At 49.8% G+C, this 14,037-nt stretch overlaps 27 non-coding genes across 27 annotated transcripts; 18 read left to right on the forward strand and 9 right to left on the reverse strand.

The window, feature by feature from the left end:
- The first annotated feature begins 5,324 nt into the window (after positions 1-5,324).
- On the forward strand, positions 5,325-5,397 carry Trnav-cac (transfer RNA valine (anticodon CAC)). The gene has a single exon. It is a non-coding gene; the product is annotated as a tRNA-Val (tRNA).
- A 158-nt stretch (positions 5,398-5,555) lies between these two features.
- Positions 5,556-5,628, forward strand: Trnav-aac (transfer RNA valine (anticodon AAC)). Its single transcript has one exon. It is a non-coding gene; the product is annotated as a tRNA-Val (tRNA).
- Positions 5,629-5,821: 193 nt separating this feature from the next.
- On the reverse strand, positions 5,822-5,893 carry Trnap-ugg (transfer RNA proline (anticodon UGG)). The gene has a single exon. It is a non-coding gene; the product is annotated as a tRNA-Pro (tRNA).
- Positions 5,894-6,305: 412 nt separating this feature from the next.
- On the forward strand, positions 6,306-6,378 carry Trnav-cac (transfer RNA valine (anticodon CAC)). The gene has a single exon. It is a non-coding gene; the product is annotated as a tRNA-Val (tRNA).
- A 158-nt stretch (positions 6,379-6,536) lies between these two features.
- On the forward strand, positions 6,537-6,609 carry Trnav-aac (transfer RNA valine (anticodon AAC)). The gene has a single exon. It is a non-coding gene; the product is annotated as a tRNA-Val (tRNA).
- A 193-nt stretch (positions 6,610-6,802) lies between these two features.
- On the reverse strand, positions 6,803-6,874 carry Trnap-ugg (transfer RNA proline (anticodon UGG)). Its single transcript has one exon. It is a non-coding gene; the product is annotated as a tRNA-Pro (tRNA).
- A 412-nt stretch (positions 6,875-7,286) lies between these two features.
- Trnav-cac (transfer RNA valine (anticodon CAC)) lies at positions 7,287-7,359 on the forward strand. The gene has a single exon. It is a non-coding gene; the product is annotated as a tRNA-Val (tRNA).
- A 158-nt stretch (positions 7,360-7,517) lies between these two features.
- On the forward strand, positions 7,518-7,590 carry Trnav-aac (transfer RNA valine (anticodon AAC)). Its single transcript has one exon. It is a non-coding gene; the product is annotated as a tRNA-Val (tRNA).
- A 193-nt stretch (positions 7,591-7,783) lies between these two features.
- On the reverse strand, positions 7,784-7,855 carry Trnap-ugg (transfer RNA proline (anticodon UGG)). The gene has a single exon. It is a non-coding gene; the product is annotated as a tRNA-Pro (tRNA).
- Positions 7,856-8,267: 412 nt separating this feature from the next.
- Trnav-cac (transfer RNA valine (anticodon CAC)) lies at positions 8,268-8,340 on the forward strand. The gene has a single exon. It is a non-coding gene; the product is annotated as a tRNA-Val (tRNA).
- Positions 8,341-8,498: 158 nt separating this feature from the next.
- Trnav-aac (transfer RNA valine (anticodon AAC)) lies at positions 8,499-8,571 on the forward strand. Its single transcript has one exon. It is a non-coding gene; the product is annotated as a tRNA-Val (tRNA).
- Positions 8,572-8,764: 193 nt separating this feature from the next.
- On the reverse strand, positions 8,765-8,836 carry Trnap-ugg (transfer RNA proline (anticodon UGG)). Its single transcript has one exon. It is a non-coding gene; the product is annotated as a tRNA-Pro (tRNA).
- Positions 8,837-9,299: 463 nt separating this feature from the next.
- Positions 9,300-9,372, forward strand: Trnav-cac (transfer RNA valine (anticodon CAC)). Its single transcript has one exon. It is a non-coding gene; the product is annotated as a tRNA-Val (tRNA).
- A 158-nt stretch (positions 9,373-9,530) lies between these two features.
- On the forward strand, positions 9,531-9,603 carry Trnav-aac (transfer RNA valine (anticodon AAC)). Its single transcript has one exon. It is a non-coding gene; the product is annotated as a tRNA-Val (tRNA).
- A 193-nt stretch (positions 9,604-9,796) lies between these two features.
- Positions 9,797-9,868, reverse strand: Trnas-uga (transfer RNA serine (anticodon UGA)). The gene has a single exon. It is a non-coding gene; the product is annotated as a tRNA-Ser (tRNA).
- A 412-nt stretch (positions 9,869-10,280) lies between these two features.
- Positions 10,281-10,353, forward strand: Trnav-cac (transfer RNA valine (anticodon CAC)). The gene has a single exon. It is a non-coding gene; the product is annotated as a tRNA-Val (tRNA).
- Positions 10,354-10,511: 158 nt separating this feature from the next.
- Trnav-aac (transfer RNA valine (anticodon AAC)) lies at positions 10,512-10,584 on the forward strand. The gene has a single exon. It is a non-coding gene; the product is annotated as a tRNA-Val (tRNA).
- A 193-nt stretch (positions 10,585-10,777) lies between these two features.
- Trnap-ugg (transfer RNA proline (anticodon UGG)) lies at positions 10,778-10,849 on the reverse strand. The gene has a single exon. It is a non-coding gene; the product is annotated as a tRNA-Pro (tRNA).
- Positions 10,850-11,261: 412 nt separating this feature from the next.
- On the forward strand, positions 11,262-11,334 carry Trnav-cac (transfer RNA valine (anticodon CAC)). The gene has a single exon. It is a non-coding gene; the product is annotated as a tRNA-Val (tRNA).
- A 158-nt stretch (positions 11,335-11,492) lies between these two features.
- Trnav-aac (transfer RNA valine (anticodon AAC)) lies at positions 11,493-11,565 on the forward strand. The gene has a single exon. It is a non-coding gene; the product is annotated as a tRNA-Val (tRNA).
- Positions 11,566-11,758: 193 nt separating this feature from the next.
- Positions 11,759-11,830, reverse strand: Trnap-ugg (transfer RNA proline (anticodon UGG)). Its single transcript has one exon. It is a non-coding gene; the product is annotated as a tRNA-Pro (tRNA).
- A 412-nt stretch (positions 11,831-12,242) lies between these two features.
- Positions 12,243-12,315, forward strand: Trnav-cac (transfer RNA valine (anticodon CAC)). The gene has a single exon. It is a non-coding gene; the product is annotated as a tRNA-Val (tRNA).
- A 158-nt stretch (positions 12,316-12,473) lies between these two features.
- Trnav-aac (transfer RNA valine (anticodon AAC)) lies at positions 12,474-12,546 on the forward strand. Its single transcript has one exon. It is a non-coding gene; the product is annotated as a tRNA-Val (tRNA).
- Positions 12,547-12,739: 193 nt separating this feature from the next.
- On the reverse strand, positions 12,740-12,811 carry Trnap-ugg (transfer RNA proline (anticodon UGG)). Its single transcript has one exon. It is a non-coding gene; the product is annotated as a tRNA-Pro (tRNA).
- A 412-nt stretch (positions 12,812-13,223) lies between these two features.
- Positions 13,224-13,296, forward strand: Trnav-cac (transfer RNA valine (anticodon CAC)). Its single transcript has one exon. It is a non-coding gene; the product is annotated as a tRNA-Val (tRNA).
- A 158-nt stretch (positions 13,297-13,454) lies between these two features.
- On the forward strand, positions 13,455-13,527 carry Trnav-aac (transfer RNA valine (anticodon AAC)). The gene has a single exon. It is a non-coding gene; the product is annotated as a tRNA-Val (tRNA).
- Positions 13,528-13,720: 193 nt separating this feature from the next.
- Positions 13,721-13,792, reverse strand: Trnap-ugg (transfer RNA proline (anticodon UGG)). The gene has a single exon. It is a non-coding gene; the product is annotated as a tRNA-Pro (tRNA).
- Positions 13,793-14,037: the final 245 nt, after the last annotated feature.

The following is a 14,037-nucleotide window of genomic DNA, read 5'->3' on the forward strand; positions in this document are numbered from 1 at the left end:
AAACGAAATGAAATCGGTAATACCATGATCATCAACCACTGCAAAAATGTAACGGCCAAGAAGCCACATAACGGTGTTGTTCTTGGTCCGGGGATAAAAAACCGTGTCCGGCCAGCAGAGAATATCAGTCTTAAATGCCGATTCGGAGCTCCTGGTGAGTAAAGCCAATTGTCGGCGCAGCCAGTGCCACATGCGATGACGGTCAGCGCAGGTAAATCGGTGTTGGAGTGTATCAACACAACCACACGTTTGACAAAGCGGAGAGACACATAAACCTATACGATGAAGGCGTTCGTTCGTAGGAATCAGCTGATTAACTACCTTATACCATAGGGAGGCAACAGTTGCTGAATGAACGGGTAAGCTAATATTCGTCCATATGTTACGCCAATTAAAACTGGGATAATGCAAAACAATCGGGTTGGAAGAAGAAGACCGTCGCCATTTGTCAAGCAGGGTTAGCGTAGTAATAACAGGACGACGTTGTAAGTGGAGATCTAGGTAACTAATCTCAGTGTAGAAGTTCCGAACATGCCGTAGCTTCGCATTTAGAGGCCCAACGTTAATGGGCGGTGACAAGCTCGCAGGACGAACGACATGGAATAATCGGGAAGTAACAGTCGGGGACTCAGATAATAAAAGATGGAGGGTTCGCTTAACATAAAGGGCAGCAGCCTTGACACGGACGTCGGTGAACGACAAGCCGCCCTCAAGACGCGGCTTCGTAAGAACATCACAACGTAATTTAAAAATATGCCCCCGCCAAATATATCTGTTAATAAGCTGGACCATTTTTGCACCCTGCATTCGGGGAAGCGGAAACAGCTGAGCAACGTAATATACTTTACATAAAACATAAGTGTCTAATACACGCTTTTTTTGCAGTAGCGGTATCGAACGCCATGACTGTTCTAATAAAACACCTTGCAGCTTGGAAATGGCCACTTGCCAATTTTTTGCAGCCATCCGAAGAGGACAACGTTCAAGATAGATACCTAAATGTGTATGGTGTTCAACAGCTGTAACCCACGGAACAACCACACGTTCAAAGCCCCGCAAATTCAGGAGCTTGCTTTTACGGGGATTGATACGAGAACCTGAGGCCGCTGAAAATTTATCGAGTTCCATTTTCAACTGCGGCACTTCTGCGGTGGAACGAAGCAAAACAACCAAATCATCAGCATAAGCTGTTGCCGTCTGGGTAACCCCAGAGATCGTAAGACCACGAAGTGTCGAGTTGAGACGTGTAAGGACTGGTTGAAGGGAGAGAGCATAAAGGGTCATGGATAAAGGACTACCTTGCGGGAAGCCACGTTGAATATCAATGACCTTTGTCAGCTGGCCATTAATGTCAATCTTAGCAGAAATGCCAGTCGTCATATTCTTAAGTACCAGCAGCGCCTGTTCATTAAAACCGAGCCGGCGCAGCAGAAGCTCTAAAAACGAATGGGACACACGATCAAAGGCCTTACTAAAATCAACAAATAAAAGCGCACAGGAAATATTGGTGACAGCGACAATCGACACGACATCACGATACCCCGCCAGAGACGTCAATATAGAGCGCCCTGGAAAGCAGCTTTGACAAGGAGGTATCACAGGTGTAAGCAAGAGGGATAGACGTGCATTAACAGCCCTAGCGGCCGTCTTATAGTCAAAATTTAATAGGGTTAAAGGACGAAAGTCACTAGCTGTCTTCAAACCAGCAGATTTAGGTATCAGGACAACCGTACCTCTCTTGAAATCGGCTGGAATTGTGCCACCATTCAAGATTTCATTCACAATATCCGTAAAAACAGGCCCTATAATAGGCCAAAAGCGAACAAAAAACTCCTTAGGTAGGCCATCAGGACCAGGAGATTTGTGAGATGCTGAACAAACAATGAAAGCTGAAATTTCGTCTGCAGTAAAAGGAGCTAAAAATTTCGCATTATGGTCCTCTGTTAAAACTGATGGGATAGCAGTTAAAATCTCGTCAACATCATTCGGATCAGAATCAGCCGCAGTATATAACGTCTCATAGTAGCAGGTAAGTTCATGGGTTATTTGATTCTGTAAGGTAAGCCGGCGACCATCAGCTGCCATAAGGCCGTCAATCAATACACGTCGACGGTTCTTGTGGTGACGAAACAGATGGTACATAGAAGTCATTTCATGTGCTAACGTGGACGGTGGTTTAGATTTAATCTTCAATCCTTCCATCTGAAGCCGCTTAATACTAAGTAGCTTGGCCTTAATTTTCCGAATCTCAGAAAGGTGGGCACATGTCATTGTAGAAGTATCATAAAGTTCGCGAAGCACCGAATAGTAATATTCAAAAGTCAGTTTCAGATCTCGCGCTCTATTATAACTGTAGGACATTAAAGTGCGACGTAGTTTTGGCTTCACACAGTGGATCCACCAATGAAGCTTAGACGGATAGTATCGCTGAGAACGTAAACAAAAGTCCCACGCCGTCTGTATTAGAGGTTCGATGTCAGGGTCATCGAGCAAGGAGACATTTAATTTCCACAGCGGCCTATAAAGTTTAAGAGGTTGACGCTCCAAATTAATTATAACAGAAAGGGCACAATGATCCGTAAAACTGGCTGGAATAACATCTACATCTAAAACAGAAACACTAAGGGGATCAGAAATATACAATCGGTCAAGTCGACTACTTGAGGTGGCAGTAAAAAATGTAAATTTAACTAAAGTGGGGTGTTTAACCTCCCACGCATCGCGTAGTCGTAATTGACGTACAAGAGAATGTAGCTCGAAACAATAATTAAAATGAGGGGATTGGTCTTTAGCTTGTAACACACAATTAAAATCGCCCCCCAATATCAAGGTTGCAGGATTTTTTCGTAAAAGGTAAATCAGATCCTCTTTATAAAAACGAGACCTTTCCTGCCGCTTGCTAGAACCAGAGGGGGCGTAAATGTTAACCAAGGTCGTGTCAAATAACCGACAACCAATGCCCCGTCCCGAGTCTAAAAGCTCAATTTCGGTAACGGGGATACCGTCACGAATTAGGAAAGCAGTACCTGCAGAAAACTCAGGTGCAAAATTTATAATAGTGCGAAAACCAGGAACAAACAGGTGTGCAACGGAGACTTCCTGCAGGAAAACAATATCAGCTGCAGAGTCATAAATAAACTGCTGCAGAGACGCTAACTTCAGAGCAGATTGAATGCCATTTATATTTAAGGTAATAAACGTGTACGCCTGCAACATCAACCAAAAAATGGGAAATGAACCCAAATTACACCACACTAGAAGCAACTACATCCATATCATCAACATCAGACATGGCAGAGGGTGATTGTCCAGAATCAACGGAATCAGAGTCGTCCTTCGCATGCTTATGTTTCTTCCGCACCGCGTGGAGATTGGGGGGCACTTTCACCCGACGACGTATCTGATGCACACCAGATTCAAGAGCAGGTGGAGTGGGGGGTTCGAGATCAGGCACGTCAACCAAAGCGTCCGAAGGATTAGCAGGGCGAGAGGAGTCAGAAGGAGGAGCCATCAAGGGGAAAACTGCATCAGGAACATCGGCAACGGTTTCAGAATGTGTAGGTATTGGAAGTGTAGGAGGTGGTAAGATAGGTTTGGAGTCTGCTGATGCGGAGCGCGCAGTTCTAGGAGCGGTTTTCCGACAAACAGCCGTCTCCACCGAAGTGTCGTCAACATGCTGTGATGCCTGTGGCGGTGGGGATGTCAACAACACCTCGACCGAATGTTGTGGCTCTTGCGCCGACGGCATGGCAGCAAGTTTGACGTCATCAGGCAAAGCAGGAGACACAGCGGGAACAGATTGCGAAACAGGCATGGGAGATTCTGGAATTCTTTCATCAGATTCGCAAACCGGCTGCGAAACAGCAGCTTCGTCATCAGTGCTACCGGTATCACTAGCACGACGGCGTTTGTTGTTGGAAACAGACGGAATCGGTATAGGAGCAGCCGATACGTCTGGGCGAGTGGGTAGCGGAGGAAAACCTGCATCAGGGGAGGGTGACACCTGTTGTGAAGAAGCTACTGCAGGAGGCAGATAGGAAACAGTGGAGGAAGCTGCTGGCACAAGATCGGCAACCGTTAATTTGCGGCGCTGTGCTAGGCCATTTTTAAGCACAAATACCCGCTTAGGGCAATTAGCTCGAACATGACCATGTTCATTACATAGGAAACATGTACCAAGCTGCCCCTCATAAGTAAGATGTACACGATAACCACATACAATCAGATGGGACGGTATATTAGACTTAATATGCATTTCAACTGATCTGACACCATTATAACATTGCAGCTTATGTTGTGCAGACCAACGTTCATTTCGAATTGACCGGACAGTACCATAACCAAGCAAAGCTTCCTTAAGATAGCTGTTGTCAACTTCAGGGGGTAAATTATAAACCCGAACTGTGGTATACGTAATTTCAGCATTTGAAACAGTAACACTGCTAACAGAACCATCCCTATGACGGAACGACACTTGCTCACCATGTTTAAGTAATATCTTATCCAGCAAAACCGGGTTCAACAATTTCACAAAAAAGCAGTATAATTCTGTATCAAAATACGCGGTATGTACCTGGTCCGATGTAATGCCAATCGTGTCCACAATCCATTCGTGAATTTCCAACGATGTCGGTTGGACATTCCTGGTAGCCTTGTTAAACTGAAAACTGAGAGTACACTTCCGCGGAAACAACCGGGAAGCCATGACACTTAATTAATGCGGCAAAAGCCGCAATACAACGCAAGACACAAAACAAACACTAAGGCAAAGAAACAACGAAAAACAGAAGACAAAGAAACGTCACACACAGAAGGTAAATATTCACAACCCGAGGGTAACGGCGGATCGAATACACAGCACGTCCGATCGCTGTCGCGTCTCAAGCGGAACTTACCCCTAGACCAACGAGCCATCTGACGTGGCAAATGACTATTATTTCAGTGCACTGGGTCCCTCGATGTGGTCCAGGGTGCTCTGGAAAGTCTCGTGTAGGCTGGCGGTATGGGGGCGGCGCGAATTCCCGCGGTCGGCGGCCTTCCTGGGCTATTGGTACCTTCATGTAGAGCTGCCGCTGGGCTCGCACTCCCTGCTGCTAAGAAAGTGATTGCTTTTGCTGCTATGATTTGCAATCACGACTGCGGGAAACGCCGCTATTTCGTTAGGGGTGCTACGGCAGACACCTTCTCGAGCACCCCGAAGACTTCTTGAGCCCTTGGCTGTGATGGCTTCCAGGCTGTCAAAAGAACTGTCGCGTGTGCATTCACGGACGGGAGAGAGGCTGAGGTAATTGCGAGTGAACGGAGATGGACTCCTCCCGTTCGCAGTTTCCGTAGTGTAGCGGTTATCACGTCTGCTTCACACGCAGAAGGTCCCCGGTTCGATCCCGGGCGGGAACAGTATTTTCCTGCCTATGTCGTATTGTACTCCAGTGAGCCACGACATGTGAGGATCTTCTGCATGTACCTTTGTTCTGCAAGTAGCGCATTTATTTAATTTCTTAGTAACGATGACAACACCAGCACGAGTTGTCTCTAATGTAAGGCGCACACAAGTAGTTTCCGTGGTGTAGCGGTTATCACGTCTGCCTAACACGCAGAAGGTCCCCGTGTCGATCCCGGGCGGAAACACTTTTTTATCATTAAAAACAAGACATACTAACATGCATCTGCTACCATCTGTACCCAAAAACCTTCGTAATCGCCTTCACACGTCAGATCAGTGTCAATTGCTCACATCAAATATGAAATTCATTTGATACTGACGCCGAGCATTTTGCGTCGACTCAGCCACTCACGTGCGACCAGTTTGCACAAAACGCTAGGGCTCGTCCGGGATTTGAACCCGGGACCTCCTGCACCCAAAGCAGGAATCATACCCCTAGACCAACGAGCCATCTGACGTGGCAGATGACTATTATTTCAGTGCACTGGGTCCCTCGATGTGGTCCAGGGTGCTCTGGAAAGTCTCGTGTAGGCTGGCGGGATGGGGGCGGCGCGAATTCCCGCGGTCGGCGGCCTTCCTGGGCTATTGGTACCTTCATGTAGAGCTGCCGCTGGGCTCGCACTCCCTGCTGCTAAGAAAGTGATTGCTTTTGCTGCTATGATTTGCAATCACGACTGCGGGAAACGCCGCTATTTCGTTAGGGGTGCTACGGCAGACACCTTCTCGAGCACCCCGAAGACTTCTTGAGCCCTTGGCTGTGATGGTTTCCAGGCTGTCAAAAGAACTGTCGCGTGTGCATTCACGGACGGGAGAGAGGCTGAGGTAATTGCGAGTGAACGGAGATGGACTCCTCCCGTTCGCAGTTTCCGTAGTGTAGCGGTTATCACGTCTGCTTCACACGCAGAAGGTCCCCGGTTCGATCCCGGGCGGGAACAGTATTTTCCTGCCTATGTCGTATTGTACTCCAGTGAGCCACGACATGTGAGGATCTTCTGCATGTACCTTTGTTCTGCAAGTAGCGCATTTATTTAATTTCTTAGTAACGATGACAACACCAGCACGAGTTGTCTCTAATGTAAGGCGCACACAAGTAGTTTCCGTGGTGTAGCGGTTATCACGTCTGCCTAACACGCAGAAGGTCCCCGTGTCGATCCCGGGCGGAAACACTTTTTTATCATTAAAAACAAGACATACTAACATGCATCTGCTGCCATCTGTACCCAAAAACCTTCGTAATCGCCTTCACACGTCAGATCAGTGTCAATTGCTCACATCAAATATGAATTTCATTTGATACTGACGCCGAGCATTTTGCGTCGACTCAGCCACTCACGTGCGACCAGTTTGCACAAAACGCTAGGGCTCGTCCGGGATTTGAACCCGGGACCTCCTGCACCCAAAGCAGGAATCATACCCCTAGACCAACGAGCCATCTGACGTGGCAAATGACTATTATTTCAGTGCACTGGGTCCCTCGATGTGGTCCAGGGTGCTCTGGAAAGTCTCGTGTAGGCTGGCGGGATGGGGGCGGCGCGAATTCCCGCGGTCGGCGGCCTTCCTGGGCTATTGGTACCTTCATGTAGAGCTGCCGCTGGGCTCGCACTCCCTGCTGCTAAGAAAGTGATTGCTTTTGCTGCTATGATTTGCAATCACGACTGCGGGAAACGCCGCTATTTCGTTAGGGGTGCTACGGCAGACACCTTCTCGAGCACCCCGAAGACTTCTTGAGCCCTTGGCTGTGATGGTTTCCAGGCTGTCAAAAGAACTGTCGCGTGTGCATTCACGGACGGGAGAGAGGCTGAGGTAATTGCGAGTGAACGGAGATGGACTCCTCCCGTTCGCAGTTTCCGTAGTGTAGCGGTTATCACGTCTGCTTCACACGCAGAAGGTCCCCGGTTCGATCCCGGGCGGGAACAGTATTTTCCTGCCTATGTCGTATTGTACTCCAGTGAGCCACGACATGTGAGGATCTTCTGCATGTACCTTTGTTCTGCAAGTAGCGCATTTATTTAATTTCTTAGTAACGATGACAACACCAGCACGAGTTGTCTCTAATGTAAGGCGCACACAAGTAGTTTCCGTGGTGTAGCGGTTATCACGTCTGCCTAACACGCAGAAGGTCCCCGTGTCGATCCCGGGCGGAAACACTTTTTTATCATTAAAAACAAGACATACTAACATGCATCTGCTACCATCTGTACCCAAAAACCTTCGTAATCGCCTTCACACGTCAGATCAGTGTCAATTGCTCACATCAAATATGAATTTCATTTGATACTGACGCCGAGCATTTTGCGTCGACTCAGCCACTCACGTGCGACCAGTTTGCACAAAACGCTAGGGCTCGTCCGGGATTTGAACCCGGGACCTCCTGCACCCAAAGCAGGAATCATACCCCTAGACCAACGAGCCATCTGACGTGGCAAATGACTATTATTTCAGTGCACTGGGTCCCTCGATGTGGTCCAGGGTGCTCTGGAAAGTCTCGTGTAGGCTGGCGGGATGGGGGCGGCGCGAATTCCCGCGGTCGGCGGCCTTCCTGGGCTATTGGTACCTTCATGTAGAGCTGCCGCTGGGCTCGCACTCCCTGCTGCTAAGAAAGTGATTGCTTTTGCTGCTATGATTTGCAATCACGACTGCGGGAAACGCCGCTATTTCGTTAGGGGTGCTACGGCAGACACCTTCTCGAGCACCCCGAAGACTTCTTGAGCCCTTGGCTGTGATGGTTTCCAGGCTGTCAAAAGAACTGTCGCGTGTGCATTCACGGACGGGAGAGAGGCTGAGGTAATTGCGAGTGAACGGAGATGGACTCCTCCCGTTCGCAGTTTCCGTAGTGTAGCGGTTATCACGTCTGCTTCACACGCAGAAGGTCCCCGGTTCGATCCCGGGCGGGAACAGTATTTTCCTGCCTATGTCGTATTGTACTCCAGTGAGCCACGACATGTGAGGATCTTCTGCATGTACCTTTGTTCTGCAAGTAGCGCATTTATTTAATTTCTTAGTAACGATGACAACACCAGCACGAGTTGTCTCTAATGTAAGGCGCACACAAGTAGTTTCCGTGGTGTAGCGGTTATCACGTCTGCCTAACACGCAGAAGGTCCCCGTGTCGATCCCGGGCGGAAACACTTTTTTATCATTAAAAACAAGACATACTAACATGCATCTGCTACCATCTGTACCCAAAAACCTTCGTAATCGCCTTCACACGTCAGATCAGTGTCAATTGCTCACATCAAATATGAATTTCATTTGATACTGACGCCGAGCATTTTGCGTCGACTCAGCCACTCACGTGCGACCAGTTTGCACAAAACGCTAGGGCTCGTCCGGGATTTGAACCCGGGACCTCCTGCACCCAAAGCAGGAATCATACCCCTAGACCAACGAGCCATCTGACGTGGCAAATGACTATTATTTCAGTGCACTGGGTCCCTCGATGTGGTCCAGGGTGCTCTGGAAAGTCTCGTGTAGGCTGGCGGGATGGGGGCGGCGCGAATTCCCGCGGTCGGCGGCCTTCCTGGGCTATTGGTACCTTCATGTAGAGCTGCCGCTGGGCTCGCACTCCCTGCTGCTAAGAAAGTGATTGCTTTTGCTACTGCAGCTGGGCTCGCACTCCCTGCTGCTAAGAAAGTGATTGCTTTTGCTACTATGATTTGCAATCACGACTGCGGGAAACGCCGCTATTTCGTTAGGGGTGCTACGGCAGACACCTTCTCGAGCACCCCGAAGACTTCTTGAGCCCTTGGCTGTGATGGCTTCCAGGCTGTCAAAAGAACTGTCGCGTGTGCATTCACGGACGGGAGAGAGGCTGAGGTAATTGCGAGTGAACGGAGATGGACTCCTCCCGTTCGCAGTTTCCGTAGTGTAGCGGTTATCACGTCTGCTTCACACGCAGAAGGTCCCCGGTTCGATCCCGGGCGGGAACAGTATTTTCCTGCCTATGTCGTATTGTACTCCAGTGAGCCACGACATGTGAGGATCTTCTGCATGTACCTTTGTTCTGCAAGTAGCGCATTTATTTAATTTCTTAGTAACGATGACAACACCAGCACGAGTTGTCTCTAATGTAAGGCGCACACAAGTAGTTTCCGTGGTGTAGCGGTTATCACGTCTGCCTAACACGCAGAAGGTCCCCGTGTCGATCCCGGGCGGAAACACTTTTTTATCATTAAAAACAAGACATACTAACATGCATCTGCTACCATCTGTACCCAAAAACCTTCGTAATCGCCTTCACACGTCAGATCAGTGTCAATTGCTCACATCAAATATGAATTTCATTTGATACTGACGCCGAGCATTTTGCGTCGACTCAGCCACTCACGTGCGACCAGTTTGCACAAAACGCTAGGGCTCGTCCGGGATTTGAACCCGGGACCTCCTGCACTCAAAGCAGGAATCATACCCCTAGACCAACGAGCCATCTGACGTGGCAAATGACTATTATTTCAGTGCACTGGGTCCCTCGATGTGGTCCAGGGTGCTCTGGAAAGTCTCGTGTAGGCTGGCGGGATGGGGGCGGCGCGAATTCCCGCGGTCGGCGGCCTTCCTGGGCTATTGGTACCTTCATGTAGAGCTGCCGCTGGGCTCGCACTCCCTGCTGCTAAGAAAGTGATTGCTTTTGCTGCTATGATTTGCAATCACGACTGCGGGAAACGCCGCTATTTCGTTAGGGGTGCTACGGCAGACACCTTCTCGAGCACCCCGAAGACTTCTTGAGCCCTTGGCTGTGATGGCTTCCAGGCTGTCAAAAGAACTGTCGCGTGTGCATTCACGGACGGGAGAGAGGCTGAGGTAATTGCGAGTGAACGGAGATGGACTCCTCCCGTTCGCAGTTTCCGTAGTGTAGCGGTTATCACGTCTGCTTCACACGCAGAAGGTCCCCGGTTCGATCCCGGGCGGGAACAGTATTTTCCTGCCTATGTCGTATTTTACTCCAGTGAGCCACGACATGTGAGGATCTTCTGCATGTACCTTTGTTCTGCAAGTAGCGCATTTATTTAATTTCTTAGTAACGATGACAACACCAGCACGAGTTGTCTCTAATGTAAGGCGCACACAAGTAGTTTCCGTGGTGTAGCGGTTATCACGTCTGCCTAACACGCAGAAGGTCCCCGTGTCGATCCCGGGCGGAAACACTTTTTTATCATTAAAAACAAGACATACTAACATGCATCTGCTACCATCTGTACCCAAAAACCTTCGTAATCGCCTTCACACGTCAGATCAGTGTCAATTGCTCACATCAAATATGAATTTCATTTGATACTGACGCCGAGCATTTTGCGTCGACTCAGCCACTCACGTGCGACCAGTTTGCACAAAACGCTAGGGCTCGTCCGGGATTTGAACCCGGGACCTCCTGCACCCAAAGCAGGAATCATACCCCTAGACCAACGAGCCATCTGACGTGGCAAATGACTATTATTTCAGTGCACTGGGTCCCTCGATGTGGTCCAGGGTGCTCTGGAAAGTCTCGTGTAGGCTGGCGGGATGGGGGCGGTGCGAATTCCCGCGGTCGGCGGCCTTCCTGGGCTATTGGTACCTTCATGTAGAGCTGCCGCTGGGCTCGCACTCCCTGCTGCTAAGAAAGTGATTGCTTTTGCTGCTATGATTTGCAATCACGACTGCGGGAAACGCCGCTATTTCGTTAGGGGTGCTACGGCAGACACCTTCTCGAGCACCCCGAAGACTTCTTGAGCCCTTGGCTGTGATGGTTTCCAGGCTGTCAAAAGAACTGTCGCGTGTGCATTCACGGACGGGAGAGAGGCTGAGGTAATTGCGAGTGAACGGTGATGGACTCCTCCCGTTCGCAGTTTCCGTAGTGTAGCGGTTATCACGTCTGCTTCACACGCAGAAGGTCCCCGGTTCGATCCCGGGCGGGAACAGTATTTTCCTGCCTATGTCGTATTGAACTCCAGTGAGCCACGACATGTGAGGATCTTCTGCATGTACCTTTGTTCTGCAAGTAGCGCATTTATTTAATTTCTTAGTAACGATGACAACACCAGCACGAGTTGTCTCTAATGTAAGGCGCACACAAGTAGTTTCCGTGGTGTAGCGGTTATCACGTCTGCCTAACACGCAGAAGGTCCCCGTGTCGATCCCGGGCGGAAACACTTTTTTATCATTAAAAACAAGACATACTAACATGCATCTGCTACCATCTGTACCCAAAAACCTTCGTAATCGCCTTCACACGTCAGATCAGTGTCAATTGCTCACATCAAATATGAATTTCATTTGATACTGACGCCGAGCATTTTGCGTCGACTCAGCCACTCACGTGCGACCAGTTTGCACAAAACGCTAGGGCTCGTCCGGGATTTGAACCCGGGACCTCCTGCACCCAAAGCAGGAATCATACCCCTAGACCAACGAGCCATCTGACGTGGCAAATGACTATTATTTCAGTGCACTGGGTCCCTCGATGTGGTCCAGGGTGCTCTGGAAAGTCTCGTGTAGGCTGGCGGGATGGGGGCGGCGCGAATTCCCGCGGTCGGCGGCCTTCCTGGGCTATTGGTACCTTCATGTAGAGCTGCCGCTGGGCTCGCACTCCCTGCTGCTAAGAAAGTGATTGCTTTTGCTGCTATGATTTGCAATCACGACTGCGGGAAACGCCGCTATTTCGTTAGGGGTGCTACGGCAGACACCTTCTCGAGCACCCCGAAGACTTCTTGAGCCCTTGGCTGTGATGGTTTCCAGGCTGTCAAAAGAACTGTCGCGTGTGCATTCACGGACGGGAGAGAGGCTGAGGTAATTGCGAGTGAACGGAGTTGGACTCCTCCAGTTCGCAGTTTCCGTAGTGTAGCGGTTATCACGTCTGCTTCACACGCAGAAGGTCCCCGGTTCGATCCCGGGCGGGAACAGTATTTTTCTGCCTATGTCGTATTGTACTCCAGTGAGCCACGACATGTGAGGATCTTCTGCATGTACCTTTGTTCTGCAAGTAGCGCATTTATTTAATTTCTTAGTAACGATGACAACACCAGCACGAGTTGTCTCTAATGTAAGGCGCACACAAGTAGTTTCCGTGGTGTAGCGGTTATCACGTCTGCCTAACACGCAGAAGGTCCCCGTGTCGATCCCGGGCGGAAACACTTTTTTATCATTAAAAACAAGACATACTAACATGCATCTGCTACCATCTGTACCCAAAAACCTTCGTAATCGCCTTCACACGTCAGATCAGTGTCAATTGCTCACACCAAATATGAATTTCATTTGATACTGACGCCGAGCATTTTGCGTCGACTCAGCCACTCACGTGCGACCAGTTTGCACAAAACGCTAGGGCTCGTCCGGGATTTGAACCCGGGACCTCCTGCACCCAAAGCAGGAATCATACCCCTAGACCAACGAGCCATCTGACGTGGCAAATGACTATTATTTCAGTGCACTGGGTCCCTCGATGTGGTCCAGGGTGCTCTGGAAAGTCTCGTGTAGGCTGGCGGGATGGGGGCGGCGCGAATTCCCGCGGTCGGCGGCCTTCCTGGGCTATTGGTACCTTCATGTAGAGCTGCCGCTGGGCTCGCACTCCCTGCTGCTAAGAAAGTGATTGCTTTTGCTGCTATGATTTGCAATCACGACTGCGGGAAACGCCGCTATTTCGTTAGGGGTGCTACGGCAGACACCTTCTCGAGCACCCCGAAGACTTCTTGAGCCCTTGGCTGTGATGGTTTCCAGGCTGTCAAAAGAACTGTCGCGTGTGCATTCACGGACGGGAGAGAGGCTGAGGTAATTGCGAGTGAACGGAGATGGACTCCTCCCGTTCGCAGTTTCCGTAGTGGAGCGGTTATCACGTCTGCTTCACACGCAGAAGGTCCCCGGTTCGATCCCGGGCGGGAACAGTATTTTCCTGCCTATGTCGTATTGTACTCCAGTGAGCCACGACATGTGAGGATCTTCTGCATGTACCTTTGTTCTGCAAGTAGCGCATTTATTTAATTTCTTAGTAACGATGACAACACCAGCACGAGTTGTCTCTAATGTAAGGCGCACACAAGTAGTTTCCGTGGTGTAGCGGTTATCACGTCTGCCTAACACGCAGAAGGTCCCCGTGTCGATCCCGGGCGGAAACACTTTTTTATCATTAAAAACAAGACATACTAACATGCATCTGCTACCATCTGTACCCAAAAACCTTCGTAATCGCCTTCACACGTCAGATCAGTGTCAATTGCTCACATCAAATATGAATTTCATTTGATACTGACGCCGAGCATTTTGCGTCGACTCAGCCACTCACGTGCGACCAGTTTGCACAAAACGCTAGGGCTCGTCCGGGATTTGAACCCGGGACCTCCTGCACCCAAAGCAGGAATCATACCCCTAGACCAACGAGCCATCTGACGTGGCAAATGACTATTATTTCAGTGCACTGGGTCCCTCGATGTGGTCCAGGGTGCTCTGGAAAGTCTCGTGTAGGCTGGCGGGATGGGGGCGGCGCGAATTCCCGCGGTCGGCGGCCTTCCTGGGCTATTGGTACCTTCATGTAGAGCTGCCGCTGGGCTCGCACTCCCTGCTGCTAAGAAAGTGATTGCTTTTGCTGCTATGATTTGCAATCACGACTGCGGGAAACGCCGCTATTT

This window comes from Schistocerca gregaria, chromosome 2, assembly GCF_023897955.1.
Source record: "Schistocerca gregaria isolate iqSchGreg1 chromosome 2, iqSchGreg1.2, whole genome shotgun sequence".
Taxonomy (NCBI): Eukaryota; Metazoa; Arthropoda; class Insecta; order Orthoptera; family Acrididae; genus Schistocerca; species Schistocerca gregaria.